This window comes from Triticum aestivum, chromosome 2D, assembly GCF_018294505.1.
Source record: "Triticum aestivum cultivar Chinese Spring chromosome 2D, IWGSC CS RefSeq v2.1, whole genome shotgun sequence".
Classification (NCBI taxonomy): domain Eukaryota; kingdom Viridiplantae; phylum Streptophyta; class Magnoliopsida; order Poales; family Poaceae; genus Triticum; species Triticum aestivum.
Window position 1 is genome coordinate 98,243,211 of NC_057799.1, and position 19,543 is coordinate 98,262,753.

Sequence of the window (19,543 nt, forward strand, 5' to 3'; positions counted from 1 at the left end):
CCGCCGCCCGGGGCCGCGCCTCCCGAGGATCTGCCGCCGTCGCCGTCTCCTTCCTCCTCTTCCCCCGAGCCCCGCCGTCTCCTTCTTCTCTCCCGTCGCCGGCGAGCAGGGCCCCGAGCCCGAGCTCCTTCGCCAGATCCGATCGAGCACCCGTGAGGTTGACTTTCCCGATCCCGAATTTTTCTCTAAGTCATGATATTCTTACAGCATGTGCCCTTGTTCATAGCATCATAACTCCCTGCATATAGCTCCGTTTCACGCGTGTAATATGTCAAATTGTTCGTCTCGTGATGATCTTCATTTTGTGCAATTTTACCATGTTCATTAGAGTCCATCTTAATGCCCAAATCTCTGGTGCAAGAGTGCTAGTTGCTGTTGTCTGCTGGTTCTTATCAGAAATTGGAGATTTGTTATTTTTGTTGCATTTAATCTGTGCATCTTATGGGCATGAGCTCTACATGTGTTTTGTTGTATGCCATGCCATCTTTTCAAGGGTGTATGCCATGTATTTTTATGATCTCTGTGGTGACTAGCACAAGCATGCAAACTAGGCCCCGTAATGTTTCTGATTTCAGGGACTTAGTGATTTCTCCAAGTCTGTCTGCTGTTATTTTGTTGCCATGTAAACTTGATGCTACAGAGAGATCCATGCATATTTTGGAGATGTTCAGTAAGGATGTTTTGTAGATATTGTTGTAATTGACCCATTCCTGCCTTTTTTTGCAATTGTGGAGTGCCATAGCATGACTCAATCTTGCCCTACGTTTGCTATAAAATATTTCTGGCAGATTCTTAACATGATATTCATTTTTGCCAAGCTTGTTGTAGTTGATCCATACATGCCATGCTTTTGTTCTTGCCATGGATAGCTTCATAAATACGCCATCTTGCTGTAGGCATGATTGTTGTGTCATGCATTGCCTTGTGGTGAGTGCATCAAGCTCACTAACATGCCTTCATATTGTTGTTTCTGCCATGCTCTGTTTTCTGCCAAGTCTGAAACCTGTTAACGAAACTTGCTAAGGTTACATGCTTGCCATCATATCTTCTGTTCCTTTTTGGCTTATGGTCAGTAAGGGACTTTTGTCATATGCATTTAGTAGAACACTGCCATGCCTTGTTTTCCTATGTTAACTTCCTGTAGCATGTTGATTTCGTGCTCTGAACATTGCTATCTGATGCTGTTTTCTGCCATGTCCAGTAATTTCACTAAGTCTGTGATCCTGTTATCTTTTACACTTTTGCCATGCTTGCTTGAGCTTGTTCTGTTGTGATCTAGCCATAGCTCAGTGTTCATCTTTTGTCAAGAATCACCTGTAGATTACTGGCATATGCTTTGTTGCTACGTTGGAGTGCTGTGGCATTGTTACTTGTTGCATTCTAAGTGCTATCATGCTGTTAATCGCAGATTCGTGTCATTCTTGTTTTGGTTGCTATTTGCAAACCGTGCATCCGTTTCCGGTGATCTTTATATCGATTTCAACCGAAATCATCTCATCTTTCCAGTGGCATACTTGGTTTGCCAAGTTACTGCCTTGTTCATAATTTCCCTTCCGGAGCACGCATATGCATCGCATATCATATCTTGCATATCATTCATGTTTTGCATCATGTTGCTTGTGCATTTCTCGTGATTGATTGTGGTTCCGTTTGCTTGTGCTCTTGCTTTGGGTAGAGCCGGGAGACGAGTTCGTGAACGAGGAACCTATTGAGTACGCTTACGAGGATCAAGCTTTCGACAACTCTAAGAACCTTGCAGGCAAGATGACCACCCCTCGAAATCACTTCTATCTTTGCTTTGCTAGTTGTTCGTTCTATTGCCATGCTGCGCTACCTACCATTTGCTATATCATGCCTCCCATATTGCCATGTCAGCCCCTAACCATCCTTTCCTAGCAAACCGTTGTTTGGCTATGTTACCGCTTTTGCTCAGCCCTTCTTATAGCGTTGCTAGTTGCAGGTGAAGTTGAAGTTTGTTCCATGTTGGAACATGGATATGTTGGGATATCACAATATCTCTTATTTAATTAATGCATCTATATATTTGGTAAAGGGTGGAAGGCTCGGCCTTATGCCTGGTGTTTTGTTCCACTCTTGCCGCCCTAGTTTCTGTCTTACCGGTATTATGTTCCTTGAGTTTGCGTTCCTTATGCGGTTGGGTGATTTATGGGACCCCCTTGACGGTTCGCCTTGAATAAAACTCCTCCAGCAAGGCCCAACTTTGGTTTTACCATTTGCCACCTAAGCCTTTTCCCCCGGGTTTTCACGAGCCCGAGGGTCATCTTTATTTAAACCCCCGGGCCAGTGCTCCTCTGAGTATTGGTCCAACCTGTCAGTCGCCGGTGGCCACCAGGGGCAACTCTGGTCTGGCCTACCGGAAGCTTGGACAAGCTGGTGTGCCCTGAGAACGAGATATGTGCAGCTCCTATCGGGATTTGTTGGCACATTCGGGCGGCTTTGCTGGTCTTGTTTTACCATTGTCGAAATGTCTTGTAGACCGGGATTCCGAGACTGATCGGGTCTTCCTGGGAGAAGGTTTATACTTCGTTGACCGTGAGAGCTTATGATGGGCTAAGTTGGGACACCCCTGCAGGGTACTATCTTTCGAAAGCCGTGCCCGCGGTTATGAGGCAGATGGGAATTTGTTAATGTCCGGTTGTAGAGAACTTGTCACTTGACCCCGTTAAAATACATCAACTGTGTGAACACGGTTTGAGTTATGAATGACGTAAGTAGGAGTTCAGGATCACTTATTGGTCAGTGCTAGAAGACGACCGTTCCGTTGCCTCTCTTCTCGCTCTCATTTGCGTATGTTAGCCACCATATATGCTTATTGCCGCTGCAGCTCCACCTCATTGCACCATCCTTTCCTATAAGCTTAAATAGTCTTGATCTCGCGGGTGTGAGATTGCTGAGTCCTCGTGACTCACAGATTCTACCAAAACAGTTGCAGGTGCCGACGATGCTAGTGCAGATGATGGGATCGATCTCAAGTGGGAGTTCGATGAGGAACGTGGTCGTTACTATGTGTCTTTCCCTGATGATCAGTAGTGGAGCCCAGTTGGGACGATCGGGGATCTAGCATTTGGGGTTATCTTATTTTCATTTGTATCTTGACCGTAGTCGGTCTATGTGTGTATTTTGGATGATGTATGGATTATATTTATGTATTGTGTGAAGTGGCGATTGTAAGCCAACTCTTTATCCCATTCTTGTTCATTACATGGGATTGTGTGAAGATGACCCTTCTTGCGACAAAACCACAATGCGGTTATGCCTCTAAGTCGTGCCTCGACACATGGGAGATATAGCCGCATCGTGGGCGTTACAGCAAGACACCGTATGCATGATATGAGCAGTATAATCGTGCCAAGTTAGAGCATACACCTCAGTGGGGGAATAGGACTGATCATCTGTCTCTGAATCCATCTCTGAGGAGCTATCGGGACCCAACAAGAGATCTGCTTCGACAGGTAGCACTGTCTGCTCTGAAGGCCTTGTTTTCACTCCAGATTTTTCCATCTCCCACCCAAATGGCTGATTCACAGGAAGAGTAGTTTAATGTACAAACATTGTCGACAAATGGAAATGTAATGAAGAAAAGGATGGGCAAGATATCATTCAAATATATGATGCTTGGTTAAACAGGATGGCATTGCACATTTCACATATATTATGGCTGGCTAAAAGACATGAGACTGCATAATTCCGATATATGATATAGAAACTAAACAGGTGGCATTACAGAACATGTCTAAACTAAGCAGATGACATATATGATGTCAAAAGTAGGCACGGCAAGGCAACATATGCATGATATGACTAACATCATCATGCCAAGGTAGAGCAAACACCTTGGGGGGTAAACAGGAGTGGTCAGTGGCGTCTGAATCTGCCTCAGAACAGATATCTTCCTCTGGATTACAATCTGGAGAGGGGTGGGGAGGGTTTGCCATTGAACCCACCATGGAGCGATGTCTGCATGACATTGTATTGCCGCGCAAAACTCTTCTCTTTCTCTACATGTTCAGCATGACTGTGTACAATATCTGACATGCATACAAAAAAATATGGTGAGATTATGTAAGGAGAGCATGCAGAAATTTAGAGTGATGGTAACAACCAGTGGATCGACGTTTTTCCATTGAACAAAAATAGCCCTAATGGATCGACGTGAATGTATAGTAATAAGTGATGCAACAAGTGTACACCCTCTTTGCCGTAGCCGTGTCGACCTCAGCATCATTGGGTTGGTCGCTGAAGCAGTTGAGGCAGAGGTGGCTGTCGGAGGTGTGGAGGAAGATCTGAGGAATCTGTAGACGGCGTCCAGGGCACTGCTCTGTTGTGATGGATCGTTCTGTCGTTGGAGCAGGTCCGGTGAGCCGTAAGACGTCAAGGCTGAAGCAGCACAAGACATACATCGTCAATCTCAAGTGGGATTCTAATAGCATCTCCAATAGATGATGTAAAATGGATGTAAAATTAACATCACCAAAAACCACCTGACTACAATAGATGAGGTAAAAACTGTTGACTCTGAACTTAACTATCGAAACTGAAATTTACTGTGGAATCTGAATGCTACTGTCGAAACTAAACGCAATGGTAGCAGAGAGGCACTTGACATGTAGTTTAGGGAGGGCCTGCAGTTCATATTCAACCTGCACCCCCTGAGCCGCCAGCCATCACCGGTGGAACCGCCGGCCCCAGCGCCGCCCCGAAACAACTCGCCACCGCCGCCCCGGCCAGCTCTCTAGGCCCCCCGCCCCCACCTTGAACCCTAAGATAGATAGTGGGGTACCTCTCCGGCGAGCCCCCGTCCCCGCTGCGGGTGGTTCTTCCTTAACTCCAGCAAGCCCCCCCAACCCCTGAAAATCGACTGACCCAAAAGTCGATTCAGTCGACTGAAGTGTGGCTTAATCAGAGAAGAGCAGCATCACGAGTGAGGGGGAGAGCAGCAGCAGCAGCTGGGCGAGGGAGCGATCGAGCGAGAGCCAGAGCAGCAGCATCAGATCCGGCTGGTATGGACACCGCCGCCGAAGGGGCCTCGCACTGGGGGAGAGCCGCCGTGGAGATGTCGCCCGCGGCGCCAGCTTCAAGATAGCCGCTCCATGGGGGTGCGGGATGGAGCACCGTCGGCGCCGGGAGGTCGAGTTAAGGAGAAGGTGCGATGCGATGAGTGTACAACCTCTTTGGTGGCGCCGAGTAGGCCTCGGCTTCGTCCGAGGAGTCGGTGAGGATGCTGCGGTTCCGGTGGAGCAAGTTAAGGCGGAGCTGTGGGGATGGAGCAGCCGCGATAGATGAGGCGATCGTCGGAGCAGCTCCTTGGAGGTGGAGTACGGGGCGGCTGAACCGGCGGGTCGGCGAGATGGACGACGGATCCTCATCCGGGGAGGTGGACGAGGGACGTCGAGCTGTTGCGGTGGACGATGTCGTCGGGGAAGAGGCTCCGGCTGGGCAGCGGTGACGTGGCGGACGGAGGAGGGTGGGGTTTCGCGGCTGGAGCGGAGAGGTTATGGCGGCCTGGGATTTCGAATGGCGAAAAGGGGGCGATGGGAGGGGGTGAAGCATGACTTAGGGACGCGCTTGTCCAAAATGTAGGGTGTGTTACAAAAGTACCCCCCACCGATTTGAACTAGCGGCCCTTTCGGCTTAGGGTTAGAAGGGGGATTTCGTGTGTCAGGATTTGGCAGCTGGAGGGAGTTTTCGCGCGCGTTGTAATTTCGGGATAGCAAGGCGCGGGTTGTGAAGGCGCCAGTTTTGGGAGCACGATATCTGAATTTTCGGGATATAACAAGACGCGGGTTGAATTTTAGGGACAAGCCTAACGTGTAGTAATATTGTACTTGTACGTACCAAATCAATTCGCACTTCCCTCAACCAAAAAGAAAACGAAAAAATAAAACTATCCACACCACACAAAGAGAGAGTCTTGCCCCGTTTTACTATACAAATGCTATTCTAAGCTACTCCCTCCTTCCATCTATATAGGGCCTAATGCGTTTTTCCATGCTAACTTTGACCAAATATTAGAGCAATGATATATGACATGCAACTTACACAAAGCACACCATTAAGTTTGTCTGTGAAAGGTTCTTTCAATGATATAATTTTCATATTGTGCATGTCATGTACTATTAATCTTGTCAATAGTCAAAGGCGGTCTTAAAAATCTCATTACGCCCTATATAGATGGAAGGAGGGAGTATGAATCCATGTTATGTCCAATTAAATTTTTTCGCTTGCTGTATAATGCATGTAACCTACTCATACCAACATTTTAGTGCATTCCAAATGTCTATACTACCACTGCAATTCGAACTAAATTTGAATTCGTTTCTCTTTTTCAATAAGAATCTACAATCATGATTGTTGCCAACTTCAACCATCATAGTTTCCTTGCTATCCGCCAAATATAAATCGGACGGCCTATAATGCAGGATCGCAGGCACACCATCATCAACAACTCCGTTTTTTTATAAGAGTAGAGATCAAATATACTAAATGTAGTATAACATGTTCATAACCACACCATGTGTATCACCGTTATATATATTCACACTTGCGTCGGTTTGAAACACTATGATAAATTCTTCAAATATCTGAATTCGCTTTTTATAATGAAGTATATATGATCTCTATTCGTATTTTACACCTACACAACCCTCTTATCTTTGTAGCTAGCGCTAACTTTCTCTTGTGCATGCACACCCCCGCATCCCTCTCACCCTCTGTCGTGGAATTGTCACGGTAGATGTCCTCGAGCTAGGACTTAGTCGTGGAGCCATCGCAACTAGGAAGCTTAAAGGGGTTAAACGGGACAAGGAACACAGGGTTTATACTAGTTCGGCCCCTTACGGTGAAGGCAAAGCCTACGTCCAGTTGAGATGGTATTGATTATGGTTTCGATGACCAGGGAGCTTAATTGCTATGCCTGGTTCTTGACAAGATCTTCCTGCTCCCTAAACCGCCGCCGGGTCGCCCCTTTATATAGAGAGGTTGACACCCAGCGGCTCTCAGAGTCCCGGCCGGCTCATAAGAGTGTCCGGCTCGGACTCTCAACTATTCTTGCCTTACACTACAAGTTCTACCATAATGGCGGTTATCACTACGGGCCTTAAGCCATCTCCGGGTCTTAGGCCCATCATTGACCCGTCATCTTTAAGCTCGGTACTGGGCTTCGCGTGATGACCATTATGAGTAACCCAGCCCCTCCTGGCGGGTGACTCTAATGGTTATATCCTCAACATTAGGCCCCAGATTGATTTGAACCGGTTCATGTCAATCTTCAATTCTTTTGAGAGAAAGGATCTTCCGGCTTATGGTCGTGCGAAGATTATAACCCGCCGTGATGTCATCTTCTAGATTCTTGGTAACCCTCCATGACATCATCTTCCATTAAGTCCATTTTTATTCCACCATATCCGCAATGGATCTTATCTTTAATTGCCATCCCGAAAATCGAGGCGTTTTTGTGGTGAGATAATCACGCCGTGACCTCCTCGTTTCTCGCGCCCACTTATGAGCCTCACCTTATAAATAGCCCGGCCCATGAGGCTTCAGTTACTGGTCGCCTCCATCGTCTTCCTCCTCTCGCCACTGTACTGCCGCTCGAGCTCCACCACCGCCGCCGCCGCGGGTCTCCTCGTCTTCCCCGACTCAGGCTGCTGCATCAACCTGACTTGACCAGAGAAACGGCGGCGACCTCCGCAAGTCTCCAGCACCTGTAAGCCCTTGCCACTCCATAGAATAGATCCGCATTAGGGTTCTTTGCTGTTCTTCCCGTGTTCGTCGCCGTTCATCGCGAGCTCTTGATAGATTTCATTATTACCACCTTTTCTTGATCTTTAGACTGCACAGAACTGCTGCGGTAGCTGTTTCACACCCATTCCCAATGTACATAGATCCCCTTTCATTGCATAAAGGCTCCGTTCAAACCCTTGAACTTTTTCTGTGTCTGTTCTAGGTCTAGAAATTTTTCCTTTTAGCCAACCGTTTGATCCAAAATAATTACTGCGATCTGTGAAACTTGTTTTCACCACACTTAGTCAAAAATTGCATCTGCTGAGCTATGGCGGCTCACATTTCCGGCTTAAAAGAAACTGCGCGCCGTAAACTTTCCGGCTCATTTAATGATAAAGCTGTAGATAATTCGAATTACTCACGATACATTTAGCGGCTTAGATAACCCGATGCATTTAACCATATGTCATTAGGCCCCTCTCATAAGCCGCCATTTGAGTATTAAACTGTAGACGTCTGCCGGCTTATAATTGAACCGAACATTTTCCTTTTGTCATAGGCTTCATCTTTCACAATGCCTCCCAAAGCTCCCAAGGCACCCATCACGTGCAACTGGATGAGATCCAATGTCACCGACGACACTTTAGCTGATTTCGTAAAGACGGGTTACTTGCCCAAGAAGGAAATCATGTATTATCGTGCCCCTGACCCGTCGGAGGAGATACCTCAACCTAGAGATGGTGAGGTGGTGATATTTGCTGATCACATGAGCCGGGGTTTCGCACCGCCCGGCTCAAAATTCTTTAGAGAGGTTCTGAACTTCTTTGATCTGCGGCCACAAGACATAGGACCCAATTCCATGTCAATTATATGCAACTTCCAAGTATTCTGCGAAGTCTATCTTGGAGAAGAACCCAGCCTACTGCTTTTTAGGGAGCTGTTCTATCTGAACCGCCAGAACGAGTGTGCCAATGGGCCGAGCTTGGAACTTGGTGGAATCTCCATTCAACGACGGGGAGATTGCCTTTTTCCTTACGCTGAACCACTAAGCCATCCAAAGGACTGGAACCAGACGTGGTTCTACTGCCAGGACACTTCTCCGGCTGACGAGAGCCCTCTGCCCGGCTTTCGTGCCCTGCGTCTGGAGCCAAATCACCCTCTGCCAGACAAACTATCTCAGGCGGAGCGTCAACCTCTGATCCCCATCATCAATAAGATCAAGGCTCTCCTGGGAAACGGTCTCAACGGCATTGATCTGGTCCGGGTTTGGATCTCCTGGCGGGTGATCCCTTTGAGCCGCCGCCCCGGCTTAATGCGTGCTTACACGGGCCGGAAGGATGATCCTCTGTGGCACAGCCCCAATGATCTTCCTGAGGACGTTGTGGACGACATGACCAAGTCTCTCCTGAATGAGAGCTTGGCCGACTGTGGGAGGACCGGCTTGAACCCCTTCTGCCAAGCTAACCCGGCTCCGGCGGTAAGCCACTGACCTAAACACCTTGGTTTTCCTTTGAATAGTTTCCATCTGAACTTTAAGAAACCTTTGTTGTATGTTTCAGGCTAATGACAAGTTCTGGAAGGTCAAATATTACCATGAGGCGGCCAAAAAAGCCAGGAAGGCTAAGAAAGCCGCCAGGAGAGCCGCCCCTCGCAAGAAGGGAAGCAGGCCTACTGCCTCAGAGCTGCTTCAGCTAAGTGATAGCTCCGAGTCAGAGGTAACCCTTGATTCCTCAGGCTCTTACTCTGCTTTTGATATGTTTTTAACTATCTCACAGACTTGATTATCCGCAGGATGATACCGGAGCAAGTAACCCGGTGACTGAAGAGGTAACTATACTTTCCTCCGACTCGGAGCCCTTGCCAAGGCCGAAAGTCCGAAGAGTGACCCAGAAAGTAAGATTTTCACATCCTTTAGCTTATCAAGATCCTCAATTTCTTTTAAAGCAACAGATTCATGAGAACCGGCGGCACACCCGGACCAACAAGGATGCATACCTCTCCTCCGGCTTACCTGATGCATCGAGGAAGCGCCGGACCGAGGTTATCTCCAACTTATATCCTTTTCACCCTTTGGCGGGCGTTACTCGTCAACCGCTCAATTCTTCTGATTCAAATTATCAGGAAACTTCACCTTACTCTGGTGATTCTATGCAATCTAACCTGCCGGCTTTCAAGACCGCACCCGGGTAACAATGATCATCTTATGTTGTACTTATCTTTACTCATGCCTTTGTACTAACCTTTTGTCCTTTCAGTGCCCAGGCAAAGCTGAGCAAGAGGGCGAAGAAGAATAAACCGGTCGAAGAGCCGGTCTTGACTGAGCCGGAGGTTTCAGCTCAAGAACCGCCAGCTGCCTCTGCTCCTGAAGCCACCGCTCCAACCGACGAGCCAATCACAGAGACTTTTGCTAACCCGGAGATCTCCAGCCCAGCTCAGCCGACCGATGACCCGGACGTGGTAATCACCCGGACGGAATTTGTCGAGCCGGGGAGACCCACTGCGCTGGCTAAGTGCTCTGCCAAGGAAGAGTTGCTAGAGCGCCGCAGGGCCAAGCTGGACATCACCAACTACGCTAACCTGAGCATTGGAGATATCATCTCCGGCTATGTCCATCAGGTGCACAACAGCCGGGACCTGGAGATCGACATGGTGAAGCAGATACAGCAGAAATCTGAGGTACCACTCTCTTGCTTACTGCATAGTCATCTTTACCATACTATCCCCCAAGTCTACTACTTATGATAGAATATGTTGTAGACTTAACTTCCGGCTTACTTTCATGAACCGGCAATTTGTAGATAGAACCTTTCAGCATACATTAGCCCCCAAGTGCCAAGTGTCTTTGCTTGGAAAGTGCTTGGGACTTTAAAGTTGTATAATAATTATTCATACTATAACCCAGAAATTGCACAGGCTGCTTGCAAGAAATTTGAAGCTGATATCTCTGAGCTGAAGAACCGCCTGAAGACTCAGGAAACTGAGACCCGGAAGGCCAACGCTAAATTTGAGTCCAGTGTTGCTGCTCAAGAGAAGCTGAAGAAGAAGTTTGAAACCGAAAGGAAAGCTTGGGCCGAAGAGAAGGCTTCTCTGGTCAGCCGGGCCGAACAGACGGAGAGAACCGCCGAACTCTCCGGCTTAAAACGCCATGTGTCACAGATGGTCGCCGCAATCTTCGGTAAGTCATTTTGTAGGCTTTCAACAAGTTTATACTCTTTATGTCTCATAATTCCCATCATTGCTAGGGGCTTATCTTACTTTGTTAAACAGGTCCCAGAAGCGCCAACCTCAATCAGAACATGCTGACCAAGCTGAAGGCCGTGTACACCTTGGTGGAGAAACTCTACACCGGGTCACAGCGCACCTTGGCCGTTGTGGCCCTGTCCAATGAGGTTCCGACTCACCTGGCGGATGTACTTCGGCGGCTTGCCGTTCTTCCTCAGCGTTTCCAAGAGCTGCGACGGGCCTCTGCAAGAGCCGGAGCCATAGCTGCACTGAGCCGGGCCAAGGCTTTCCTTCCAGAGCTAGACCCGGCTGACATTGCACTTGGATACCCCAGCCTGAAGGAAGACGGCACCCCCTTCGACCAAAAAGACTTTGCTGCCTGTGTGAAGATCGTGCGCCCGGTGGCCACCCTGATTGGGAATGACACCGACCTTACCAAGTACCAGCCGGTCTACGACGTAGAGAATCAGAGGATGCCCACTCCGCGTTATGAAGCCATCAGCTTGGTCCCGCCGACTCGTAAGCACACCTTTGCCCCAGAAATTGACCCGGCCGGGTTAATTGACGTGGAGGCTCAATTTGAAGCTTTCAGCGGCATTGACTGGAAATCGTCAACCTTCCAGGTCATGGGAACAGCCGGAGGAGCGGAGAGGGATGAGCCGGAAGCTTCAACTCAACAAGCATCTTGACTTGTAGGCGGCTCATGACTACATCTTAAAACAATGCCTCATCTTTTGGACTCGGGGAGTCTTGTAATAGAGTAGGACAAATACTTAATTTTGTCGTGCCATCGTGCACGTGTTGAATGCTTAGCTCCATTGAAACTCCTTTTTCTTATTCCTCTGGGTTATAATTGATCAGTTATTTTCCTTAAGCTCGAATAGCTGTATTGAACCATCCTGCATAGGAAACAAGTCACAAGTCTCTAGGCGGCTTACCGCACTGAGAATCATAAACCTTATATATATAACCCGGAATATGAACGAAGTCACCAAAGACTGGCCCTCAATTATATCTTTGATGTAACCATAACAACATACGTACAAACCTTCAAGCATATTTCCGGTTCATGTAACCTGAATAGTATGGTTAAAATCTCAATGTCGGTTCACCAGTATCGATAAGGCGTATTGCGTGTTACCAAAGTTAAGCTGGCGGAGCCAAAAACCGCCCTTGCACACTGCTGATGTGACCAAAAGAACTTGTTGTAAGTCAGAAGATCAAAACTTAGGGGCTTCAGGTTCGAATACGACCAGAGAACCATCCAAAGGGGTTAAGCTAAGATTCGAATGCGATCATATAGCCCCCAGTGGCTTTGGTGATGCCTATCAAGAGGGTACCAGCAACTATGTTCTCTTTGGTTCGAATACGACCCATGTTTGAACAGGAAGCCCCCAAATGACCTTAAGAGTTGTTTAACGACGCTGATTCGAATACGATCCACGTCGGTTCCCAAAGGGGGTTGAGCTATGATTCAAATATGATCAAAGAAAACTCCCCAATGAGCTCAGCACTTTGCCAATCAAATGGGTATCGACAGCTATGTTCTCTTTGGTTCGAATACGACCTATGTTTGAACAGGAAGCCCCCAGGTGACTATATTGTTTACGGCTAGATTCGAATACGATCATAAGCCGGATCCACCTCCAAGTGACCATTTGATGGTGTAATGGAAATAATACGTTTACCTTTGGAGGAGAAAAGGACAGAGGTCCTGCTTTATTATTTAACATAATATATACATGACTATAGAGATATGTACATCATGAGAGCCGGCGGCTCAAGTGTAATAAGGCCGAAGCTGAGCTATGTTCCACGGCCGACGGGTCTCCTCTTCCGACTTGCGTGAATCTTTATGCTCCCAAACGTCAATAAGGTAGTATGACCCGTTGTGCAAGTTCTTGCTGACCACAAAGGGTCCTTCCCAAGGCGGGGATAGCTTGTGTGCATCTGTTTGATCTTGGATGAGCCGGAGCTCCAGATCACCTTCCTGGAAGACCCGGGACTTAACCCGGCGACTGTGATAACGGCGCAGGTCTTGTTGGTAAATTGCTGAGCGAGCTGCTGCCACGTCACGCTGCTCGTCCAACAAGTCAAGAGCATCTTGGCGCGCCTGTTCATTATCCGCCTCAACATAAGCCGCCACTCGAGGCGAGTCATGACAGATGTCACTTGGGAGGACTGCTTCCGCTCCATAAACCATGAAGAAATGCGTGTAACCTGTAGACCTGTTAGGAGTAGTATTGATGCTCCATAACACGGAGGGTAACTCCTCCACCCAACAACCCGACGTCCGTTGCAAAGGGACTAAAAGTCGGGGCTTAATGCCCTTCAAGATCTCCTGATTAGCTCTCTCAGCTTGACCATTGGATTGAGGATGAGTCACTGATGAAACATCAAGTCGAATATGCTCTCGTTGACAAAACTCCTCCATAGTGCCCTTAGATAGATTGGTGCCATTGTCAGTTATAATGATGTGTGGAAAGCCAAAGCGAAATATCACCCTTTTCATGAACTGAACCGCCGTGGCTGCGTCACACTTACTAACTGGCTCTGCTTCAACCCACTTTGTGAACTTGTCAACTGCCACCAAGAGGTGGGTCTTTTTATCCTTGGACCTTTTAAAAGGCCCAACCATGTCAAGCCCCCAGACTGCAAATGGCCAAGTAATTGGAATCATCCTCAGCTCCTGAGCCGGCACATGAGCCCGTCGCGAGAACCTCTGGCAACCATCACATTTACTGACCAAGTCCTCCGCATCAGCATGAGCCGTCAGCCAATAAAAACCATGACGAAAAGCCTTGGCCACAAGGGATTTTGAGCCGGCATGATGGCCACAATCCCCTTCGTGAATCTCACGCAAGATTTCTTGACCCTCCTCAGGGGAAACACAACGCTGGAACGCTCCCGTAACACTGCGGCTTTGTAGCTCACCATTGATACACAACCATTGACTTAGACCGCCGGATTATTTGTCTGGCCAAAGTTTCATCCTCAGGCAAATCTCCCCGGGTCATGTAAGCCAAGTATGGCACCGTCCAATCCGGGGTGATGTGGAGAGCTGCCACCAACTGTGCCTCCGGGTCAGGGACAGCCAAATCTTCCTCTGTAGGTACCTTAAAAGAAGGGTTATGCAAGATGTCCAGGAAAGTATTAGCCGGCACCGGTTTTCGCTGAGAGCCCAGCCGGCTTAATGCATCAGCCGCCTCGTTCTTCCTGCGATCGATGTGCTCTACTTGGTAACCCTGAAAGTGTCCAGCAATGGCATCAACTTCACGGCGATAAGCCACCATGAGAGGGTCCTTGGAATCCCACTTGCCTGATACTTGTTGAGCCACTAAGTCTGAGTCGCCGAAGCACCTTACCCGGCTCAAGCTCATCTCCTTAGCCATCCGAAGACCATGGAGCAAGGCCTCGTACTCAGCCGCATTGTTAGTGCAAGGAAACATCAACCGTAGCACATAATGAAACTTGTCACCTTTAGGGGAAGCCAATACAACTCCAGCCCCCGAGCCCTCCAATTGCCTGGACCCATCGAAGTGAATAGTCCAATTTGTATTATCTGGCTTTTCCTCGGGCACTTGTAGCTCTGTCCAATCGTTGATGAAATCCACCAAAGCTTGAGATTTAACAGCAGTGCGTGGTACGTATTTCAGACCATGAGGCCCGAGCTCTATAGCCCACTTAGCCACTCTTCCTATGGCTTCTCTGTTTTGGATGATATCTCCAAGGGGAGCAGAACTAACCACAGTGATAGGGTGACCCTGGAAATAATGCTTAAGCTTCCGGCTTGCCATGAACACACCATAAACAAGCTTCTGCCAATGTGGATACCGCTGTTTGGACTCGATGAGCACTTCGCTGACGTAATAAACCGGCCGCTGAACCAGATGCTCCTTACCCTCTTCCTTGCACTCCACCACCACAGGCACACTGACGGCCCGTGTGTTAGCAGCTACATACAGTAATAAAGGCTCCTTGTCAACCGGAGAAGCAAGAACTGGGGGCTCCGCCAGCTGTCTCTTCAAATCCTCAAAAGCAGTATTAGCAGCATCATTCCAGACAAAGTCATAGTTTTCTTCATCAAGTGGTACAATGGCATGGCCTTCTCACCCAAACGGCTTATAAACCAGCTTAAAGCAGCGATACGACCCGCCAGGCGCTGGACGTCGTTTATACACGCCGGCTTAGCCAGAGAGGTAATTGCGTTGATCTTCTCCGGGTTAGCTTCAATGCCTCTATGAGAAACCAGAAAACCCAAGAGCTTGCCTGCAGGAACACCAAAAACACACTTGGCCGGGTTAAGCATCATCTTGTAGACCCGGAGATTATCAATGGTTTCCCTCAGATCATCTATCAAGGTTTCCTTCTCCCTGGACTTAACCACAATATCATCCACATAGGCATGAACATTGCGCCCAATCTGGTTATGAAGACACTTCTGCACGCAACGCTGATAAGTCGCCTGTGCACTCTTGAGTCCAAAAGGCATAGACACATAACAGAAGGCTCCAAAGGGAGTGATGAACGCCGTCTTCTCCTGGTCCTTAACTGCCATTTTAATCTGATGGTATCCAGAATATGCATCCAAGAAACTTAAACGCTCACAACCCGCCGTGGCATCAATGATTTGACCAATACGAGGGAGAGCGAAAGGATCAGCCGGACATGCCTTGTTTAAGTCCGTGTAGTCCACACACATCCGCCAGGTGCCATTCTTCTTAAGCACGAGCACCGGGTTAGCTAACCACTCTGGGTGAAAGACTTCAACAATAAACCCGGCTGCCAAGAGCCGGGCCACCTCCTCACCAATGGCTTTCTGCCTCTCTTCATTAAACCGTCGAAGGAATTGCCTGACCGGCTTAAATTTTGGATCAACATTGAGAGTGTGCTCAGCGAGTTCTCTAGGTACACCTGGCATGTCAGAAGGTTTCCATGCAAAGATGTCCCTGTTCTCACGGATGAACTCGATGAGCGCGCTTTCCTATTTTGGATCCAAATTGGCACTGATGCTGAACTGCTGAGACGAGTCACCTGGAACGAAATCAACAAGTTTAGTCTCATCAGCTGACTTAAATTTCATTGCCGGCTCATGCTCCGTGGTCGGATTTTTCAGAGATGTCATATCTGTTGGGTCAACATTATCCTTGTAAAACTTCAGCTCCTCTGTTGCTCAAACAGATTCTGCATAAGCCGCGTCACCTTCCTCACACTCCAAGGCTATCTTTCGGCTACCATGAACCGTAATGGTCCCATTGTGACCCGGCATCTTGAGCTGTAGGTATATGTAACACGGCCGTGCCATGAACTTGGCATAAGCCGGCCGCCCAAATATGGCATGATATGGACTTCTTATCTTGACCACCTCAAAGGTCAATTTTTCCACCCTGTAGTTGTACTCATCTCCAAAGGCCACTTCCAATTCGATCTTACCAACTGGATAAGCCGACTCGCCAGGCACCACACCATGGAAAACAGTATTGGACTGGCTGAGGTTCTTATCAATCAACCCCATACGACGGAAGGTCTCATAATAGAGGATGTTGATGTTGTTGCCGCCGTCCATGAGCACCTTAGTGAACTTATATCCTCCCACCTGAGGAGCCACCACCAGGGCCAAGTGACCCGGATTATCAACCCGGGGAGGGTGATCCTCCCTACTCCACACAATAGGCTGCTCAGACCATCTTAAATAATGTGGAACCGCCGGCTCAACAGCATTCACAGCCCTCTTGTGGAGCTTCTGATCTCGCTTACATAGACTGGTGGTAAACACATGGTACTGTCCACCATTGAGCTGCTTTGGATTGGTCTGGTATCCCCCCTGTTGCTGTTGATGACCCTGGCTGGACTACTGACTAAAGCCCCCTTGAACATTCTGAGGATTGGAATTTGAGCCGCCGCCCGGGCCATGAAAGGCGCCGGCGCCTGAGCCATTATTGCCATTAAAGGCATTGGAATTCTTAAAGGCCTTCATGATTGCACAATCTTTCCATAGATGAGTAGCTGGCTTCTCCCTAGAACCATGCCTTGGACAAGGCTCATTCAACAACTGCTCAAGCCTTGGGCCTGAACCTCCGGCTCGGGGAGGTGGCCTCCCTTTACGTCGCTGGTTGTTACCCTATGAGCTGGCATTAGCCACAAACTCTATGCTGCCATCAGCCTTACGCTTGTTACCTCCTTGATTTGCCGGGTTATGTTGAGGGCCCTTGCCGTTGCCGTTCTTTTTTCCCTTCCCTGTCCTTTCATCATCTGACGCAGGGTCCTTGGTACTATCAGAGTCGGCGTACTTGACGAGAGCCGCCATCAGCGTACCCATATCATTGCAGTCACGCTTGAGCCGCCCGAGTTTCATCTTCAGGGGCAGGAAACGACAATTCTGCTCCAACGTCAAGACTGCAGAGCCGGCATCCATCTTATCTGATGAATGTATTATCTCTTTGACCCGGCGAACCCAATGTGTCGTAGACTCACCCTCCTGCTGTTTACAGTTAGTCAAATCCACAATTGACATAGACTGCCTACAGGTATCTTTGAAGTTTTGGATGAACCGGGCTTTCAGCTCAGCCCAAGACCCGATAGAATTCGGTGGCAGCCCTTTCAACCAAGTGCGGGCAGTCCCATCTAACATCATGGTGAAGTACTTGGCCATCGCCGCTTCGCTGACCTCCAGCAATTCCATGGCCATCTCGTAACTCTCGATCCAGGCTCCGGGTTGTAAATCAGCCGTGTAATTAGGCACCTTCCTAGGCCCTTTGAAGTCCTTGGGTAGACGTTCATTGCGGAGAGCCGGCACTAAACAAGGGACACCTCCAGTCCTCGTAGGGATACCCACATCGATGGAAGCCGTCGGATAAGCCGGGGGTGTCTGGTAAGCCGTCAATTGAGGCACCTGCTCCGCCTCTTGCCGTGCTCTGTCTTGATCTGCTGCGTGAAAGGCCCCGTTATGAGCCGGGCCGTGGCCAGGTGGCAAGTCACGGTGTCGGACATTACTTGAGCCGGTCGCTGAGACCATGTGTCTGCTATAACTCGGGCTCCGACCTGGACGAGGGGTTGAATGGATCCTGTCCCGGCTATAAGAGTACGCCTCTTGCTGCGCCAGAGCTGTCTGAAGGAGTTCTCTGACCCGGCGGGTTTCAACAACAGTTGGAGAGTCGCCATCAATTGGGAGAGCCGCCAGCCGTGCCGCCGCGGCAACCATGTTTTCCAACGGGTTGGCGTAATGACCCGGTGGTATTGGCACGTACTGAGGCGGGGCAGGGTTCACCCGGGGAGGCCCCATCACTTGGGGCTGAACAGGTGTCCCAGCCCCGGGCACTATGATCTCTAGCGGGTTACTAGACCCTGCACCCGGCGTGTTGAAGAGATTTCGAGGATCGTAAACCGGAGGGAGTCGAGATTGGGCCTTTTGATGCCTCCTTCTCATGACCTCATTGGATGTGTTTTGATCCATCGTGAGCCGGAATGACTGTGCCTGAATCAGCTGAGTCTGGGCGTCGAGAGCCGCCCTCTCTGCAGCCATCCTGATCCCCTCCGCTGCCGGATCCTCCTTGGCCTTTGCTAGATCCAACTTTAACCGTGCCACCTCTGCGTCATGCTGAACTTGATCCGCCGGAGCCACCGTAGCGGTCAACAGGACCATCAGCTTGTCTGTGAGATCCATCAGCACCTGAGCTGGTGAAGGCACCGGGCTTCCTGACCCAGAGGCGGGGTTTTGAACAGGTTGCGCGCCGGCCATGAAGATTCCAACCCGGCTTGGCGGTTCAAAAGGGTCCGGAATGCTGTCGCCATCGGAACAACCCCTGAGCCTGCCGTCCTGAAGTTGATACAATGAATTTGACTCATCCGTAGACGACTCGCCGTTAGAGCCGGCAGCCGTCTCATCGCCAGATCCAGACCCTTCAGAGAGTCCTCCATGAACACACCCCACAAAAGCGTGCTTCAAGGCGGGTAGAGCCCGGGCGGGTCGTGCACGCTGAGCCGTCTCAATGAGATCGGCGCAGAGATCCGGCTCAGGGCCCGGCTCGCCAATCTTGCCAATGAAGACATGAATTCCGCCAAAGGGGACCCGGTACCCGTACTCAATTGAGCCGGCGTCGGGGCCCCAGTTTGCATCGTCGATGTAGAGCTTGCCGCGATGACTTTTGGTCATCCGGCCCACAGCGTATCCCTTGAGCCCTTCGAAGCTGCCCTTCAAGAACTCAAATCCACCGTGCGCTGGCCCCACGGCAGGCGCCAACTGTCGTGGAATTGTGACGGCAGATGTCCTCGAGCTAGGACTTAGTCGTGGAGCCATCGCAACTAGGAAGCTTAAAGGGGTTAAACGGGACAAGGAACACAGGGTTTATACTGGTTCGGCCCCTTACGGTGAAGGTAAAGCCTACGTCCAGTTGAGATGGTATTGATTATGGTTTCGATGACCAGGGAGCTTAATTGCTATGCCTGGTTCTCGACGAGATCTTCCTTCTCCCTAAACCGCCGCCGGGTCGCCCCTTTATATAGAGAGGTTGACGCCCAGCGGCTCTCAGAGTCCCGGTCGGCTCATAAGAGTGTCCGGCTCGGACTCTCAACTATTCTT